We start from the raw sequence: 5799 nt of genomic DNA, 5'->3' as shown, positions 1-5799 counted from the left end.
GGCTTCTCGCTTGTTATTGACATATTTTTATATAATTCATGATGAAAACTGAGACTTTTAAGAAATTAAAGACTGAGCTTTTCAGCACAGGATCAGTGTAAGGAGAAGCCCTGGTGGAATGGTATTTTCCACAGGGTGGAACCTGGTCCCCTCTTCCCTGAGATCACAGCACTGTGCGTGCAAATTAAGATGCTGTTTTGTGTCTGATAAGGTGCTTCTGTCTGCAGAAACTCTGATCAACAATTAACAGTACGCTTTTGCAGCATCACAAGAGTTCCTGAAGGAGGTAATTTAAGTGTTAGTTTATAAGCTCAGTCCCACCTGAGCCAAAAGCTATGCTATCTGTGGGTTGTTTCTACTACTCACAAGACAGCTGCAATGATTCCAGCCATCACAGTAGTGTTCATGGTAGGAAAGAGCAGGAAAGTGAAAAAGAAAATTGTATGTGCCTTTTCCCAGACTGTGTGGCTAACTCCACTTCTACCTGACTGGCCAGAAAGGCACAACAGACTTGGTGCCACCCACTGACTGTCCCACCACCCACACTCCATGGGGAATTTGTCATGCCGCTGTTCCTGTCCCATGTGTAAGAGCTGCTTTTCCCTCTACTTCAGATATCTCCTAAAGTGTCCTCCTGTATACACAGAAGTCCACTCCACAGATGCTGTCAATTTCCAGTCCTCACCCACAGTCCACACTGCCAAAGTCACTTTCCCCAGATTTTCCAGGCAGCACTGATCTGACGGATTATCCTCTGGGGTCCAAATGGCAACTGACAGCTGCCCAGGGGCACCTAGCCTGGAAACGCCCCTGCAAACCTAGAAGACTGGTGAACCCTTACACTGCAGCTCCCACAGGCCACAGAGGGTCCGCACTGAGCAGACACGCTGCTGATGGCTGAAACCATGCTGCCCCCAAAGGGCCAAAACCAGGCAACATCTGCTCAAAAGACAGAAGTCAGGATACTTGGCTCTCCAGCCACCTCTATAGCTCATTCGGTCCTAGAATCCCACCATCAGCCACAGGAGATGCTTAGAAATGCATGATGGGAAACTCAGGGAGCATCCGCCTCATTTTCTCACTTCTAGCTGAACTGCAGAAAGCAATCAGGGGCTGTGAAAATGGAAAGCAGACTTGAAGTTCCAGGTTTAGCTCAGGTTCATCAGGGCGGTGCTGCTGAGGAGAACAGTGGTTGTAAGGTGGTGATGATTATTTCAGTGCTAGTTTATCTGAGGTCCAGGAGGTGCCCAATATCATCAGGCAGTCATGATCGCGATCTCATTCCGTCCCCGAAATGACCCATGGGAAAGCTCCACCATGGTCCCCATTTTACAGATGAGGAACTGAGTCAGAGGCAGGGGCTGCAGCCCCACTGCCGGTGCTAAGTGGACAGCAGAGCTGAGCTCAGGAGTCCTGGGTCCCTCGCCGCAAGGTCACACCCGTGGCCGCCTGTGCTGTAAGTGTCTCCATGTGCGGCCCCTAATTAAGCCCATTAGAAATACTCCATCTGCCACACTCCCACGAGGGCCCAATAAACTCCTTAACTCTCACTTAACACAGTACAGCACTCAGCCAAGCTCCAGCTCCACATTCCAGTTCTTTCAGCCTCAGAGAAATGACTGCAGGGCCCAAAGCTCCTGTCTGCAGTTTCCTCCGGGAGCTCAGCCATCGATGGCCTTGGGGTGAGGAGAGGGGGAGCTGGAGAGGGGGCTGCGGCTTCTCATTTGTTTCCACCGCAGATGGATGCGGCCACTTCTTCAGGACGCTGCCTCTACCTTCAGGGAGAGACTGAGGGAGGAAGGAATGAGGGAGGAAGGGGAAAAGAGGGGGGAGAGGGAGACAGAAAAGTAGAAGGAGGCAGAGAAGGGAGAGGAGGAGGAAGAGAGCCAATTCCAATCCTCTTACCCACCCTGCATATCTTCACAAACATTTATCATCAGACAGCCTAAATATTTACCTGGAGTCAGAGGAAACAGCCAGCATGGTGGAACAGGCCGATTGTCTCAGCACTCTGGGAGGCTGAGGCAGGAGGGTCACAAATTCCACTCTGAGCCTCAGCTGGAAAACTTAGTGACTTAGTTTTGAATCAAAATCAAGGCAGCCACAGCAGCAGGGCTGAAGACACTCACACAAGAGGACTCCCTGGACTCCTTTGGAAAGGGGCAAACGTGACGAGACAAGTGTGTTTGAAGCAGAGGGGAACAGGTGAGAGAGGGTGGACGGCAATGTGTCCTTTGCTGTAATTTTTAAATTAAGCGCTCACCACATAGTGGATCGCACCTGCCATAGTTTAACCCCTTCACAGGAGCAGAGAGAAGCCAGATTCATGCCGCCTGCCTGGCCCCAGGATGAAGATGCTTCCTCAAGTCTGGGACCTGTGATTAAGTGTAAGGTGTCTCCCTTCCTGTGTCCAAGTTTTCTGGCATGTGTGCACCCCTTGTTTACACATTTACACACACACACACACAAGCACATTCACTGATGAGTGTGTGTGTGCGTGTGTGTGTGCACACACAGGAACACCTAAGTCAAGCGTGGCTGGAACCAGTAAAGGAAGGAAACTTCAGGAGCCCGGAAGGCCCCACCCAGCCCTTAGTCTCCCCCTCGGGGTCCTGTCCTTGGGAAACCTCAGCCATCTACCCACTGCAGGGGAGTCAGGAACAGCCTTCCCGCCCCAACGTGCTTCTTTACTCTCTTTCCTTCTGCTTTGGCCTCTGTTGTCTGGTTTTCACCTCTGAACCTTGCCCCGGGACTTGAATGGCTTCACTAATTGACTCCACGAATGACTCATCCACCATTCTAGCAAAAGTAGATTGAACAACGGGATGGATAATGTGTTCCCTTAATAAGTGTGCTTGTGGATCTAAAGCAAGATTTCCCTTGCTAATCAACATGCTGTGAGCAGCTAAACACCACCACTCTCCCAGAGCAGACTTGGGTTCCCTTTTGACATGATGAGGGTTCATAGCTTGGCTGAACCGCTGATATGGTCTCTTCTGCCAACCACGCCCTAAGCTGAAGAAGCTCAAGGTCAACAGCTTTGCGTCCCCTTCCCAGGCAGCCAGTCTGCCTTACTGGTACCTCTGCATATCAGAGCGCCTCTCCCCTGGCCAGAGGCCCTGGGCATCTTCCTCTCTCAGCCCTTGCCCATGTCTCCACGGAGGGGTCTCAGTCACACACACACACACACACACACACACACACACACACACACACACGGGGTGTGTTCTTAACCCGTTCCTTTGTTCCGGCTCACACAGATGATGCTAAGTCTTAGCACTGAAGTGTGTGTCCTGTGTTCTCATCTGGGATAATTACAAGTCCCTCTGCATTTCTAGCAGGAGGGCATCTTCCCTCTTGGAGACCACCTCTGAGCTCTGATGACAGCCAGGGCTCTTCAGTTTGCTGACATTGACCCTTTGCCATCCAACTGAGGCTGCTGGAGAGATGCCACCTTGTCTGTCTCAATCAGCAAGAGAACCGAGGGCCCCATGGGGACCTCACCCTGACTCACTCACACTCAGTCAGGGCTGTGTCTGGGGCAGTGCCTCTCTCTGCCAATGGACACAGCAGCGGCCAGCGTGCACACTGGGAGAGCCACTGAGCTGCGTGGACATTCTTTCCCGGGAACCAGTCTTGCCTCTCCCATAGCTGAGATTCTCAGAGGCTCCTTGTTCCCCTCCCTGAAGGTCTGGGGGGCATTTTCAATTCCCTCCTGCAGGTGAGAATGGGCCACACTTTTAAGAAAATACCAGACAGGGAAAAGTTAAACTCAGCCACTGACTGCTTTTCTGCACTGGGAGTATGAAAAGACTGCTGCTCCAAAGACAAAAGCCAGTGAGTCTTAAGAAGGAATTAAGGCCACGTCCGGGATCCTCATTCCTTTGGCAGGAGCAGGCTCTGCGGTGTGGCCGAGGGACCCGTGGAAAGCAGTTTTGGCTGCAATGGAACAGCTCACGTCTCTCCCATATCTCAAAGCTCACTTCATCCAAAAGGCCAGAGCTGAACACAGATCCTCTCTGGCGTGTGCTCTGCAGGAAACAAAGAAAACAAAACAACAAATAAGCAACAGCCTTGGAGGAGCTCACAGTCTAATCAGAAGCTCACAGGTTGGAATTTAGGTCACTTTTCCTGAGAGGAATCCACAGCCTGAGGGGCAGAGCCCTGGAGAAGCGGGAACGCAGCTCCGGCCCTCGGATTAGAGCACCGAGGGGTGAGGCCCCGGCGGGGTCAACTTCCTTCTAGGTCTCCACTCTACCAAGCTCAGCGCCTGACCTGTCCTCTCAGGGCCACAGAACGGCTGCCTCATCTCTGGTGTCATATATACATCCCAAGATTGTGGAGACGGACACACGGGAAAGACAGACAACTTAGGCAATGAAAGAGTCTTCTTGGAAGCTCCTCCTGACAACTTCTGTTTACATTTCTAGGATCAAAACTGCAACCCATGAGCTTTCCTGCTAGCAAGTAACCTTTTGAGAAGTGGATCGATTCTTTGGTGAGAAGATAGAATCCCCGGTATTGAGAGAGGAGGAGGAAGTAAGTGTGGATACGCGAAGGCTTAGACCCCTGCAGGTGCAGGAAACTCACAGACGGCCATCAGCGGGGGGGGGGGGGGTGAGTAGGAAGGTGATAGTGGGGAGCCCTGAGGAGGAGGCTAAGCTGGAGGGGACCAGAGCCACAGGAAGCTGGTTCTCCTCCTCCCACAGCAGTGGGGCCTCAATCAAGCCGTAGTAGAGTTGTGCAGACTGTGAATCCCCAGGCTCCCGCAGAGCAGCTGTGCAGAGATGGGCAGAAAGTACAGCCACGCGTTAATCAGCTTTTCTGTGCTGCACAAAACACCTGGCACACACGGCTTACAGGAGGAAGTGGTCGGTGCAGCTCACAGTTTCCAGGTCTCAGTCAATGGTCTGCTCCAAGGCAGGAACATCTTGGTGGAAGGGGCCAGGCTGAGCAAGAGGAGAGGACAGAGAGCACTATGGAGGAGAAGGCTGGGACCAGATATAGACCCAAGGTGACACCTCCACGACCCACCGAGCAGCACCCAGAAGGATGCTGAACCCATTTCCCAGGCAGTTCCCAAGCTGATGTAGGTGAGAGTTGAGCTAAAGCATCACCAGCAGGTCCTGCACCCACACTCCCTCCACAGCCAGCTCGCGTGTGCCCTCTTCACCCTCTTGAGCTATCGCCTTTCCTCAGTGTCGGGTGGGGAGCTGGCACCAACCCCCACACATTACTAACCAAAGCTTCCAGTTTTCACTGGGGTTCACTCCATGCAGTAAACTGTGGATTCTGTCAAATGCAAAATGCCATTATGGTATCAAACAGAATAATATCACTGCCCTAAAGCTCCTCTGTGCTCTGCCTGTTCAGCCCTTTCCTCAGTTCCCCGACAACCGTGAGGTTTTTGCTGACCCCACAGCTTTGCCTTTTCCAGGATGTCACACTACGGTAGATTCAACCATGCTCCTTGTAGCTATGCCTGGACTCTGCACTGTAGGACTCTGGGTAATTCTAACAGGCAGCACTGTTGAGAACCACTAGACTACAGCTTAGGGTGACTGTACGTTCATTTACCTGGAAGTTTTTTCATGATCCGGCAGCATCTTCCTTCTGTTTCACAGAGAGAAAGTTTGTCCTGAGAGTGGAGAGGTTTAGCAGGATCAGGCAGACACAAGTAGCTTCCAGGAGAGGAGGCTGCTCTGAAGTCAATCACCCAGTGCAACTCCAAGGGCCGCATCTCTCATGTAAGCCTGCACCCAGGCATACATTACCTTATGGATGTGGTTGGTTCTAAAC

At 52.0% G+C, this 5799-nt stretch overlaps 1 long non-coding RNA gene across 1 annotated transcript; it reads left to right on the top strand.

Annotated features, from left to right (window-relative positions):
* The first annotated feature begins 1787 nt into the window (after positions 1-1787).
* On the top strand, positions 1788-4594 carry LOC134470780 (uncharacterized). The gene is made up of 3 exons (XR_010039940.1): positions 1788-2205; positions 2306-2387; positions 4431-4594. It is a non-coding gene; the product is annotated as an uncharacterized LOC134470780 (long non-coding RNA).
* The last annotated feature ends 1205 nt before the right edge of the window (positions 4595-5799 follow it).

This window comes from Cavia porcellus, unplaced genomic scaffold, assembly GCF_034190915.1.
Source record: "Cavia porcellus strain 051 isolate PalLab524CR breed Dunkin Hartley unplaced genomic scaffold, mCavPor4.1 scaffold_16, whole genome shotgun sequence".
In the NCBI taxonomy this organism is placed as follows: domain Eukaryota; kingdom Metazoa; phylum Chordata; class Mammalia; order Rodentia; family Caviidae; genus Cavia; species Cavia porcellus.
Note: the sequence above shows the minus strand (reverse complement) of the source record. Positions and strands in the feature narration are given on the sequence as shown.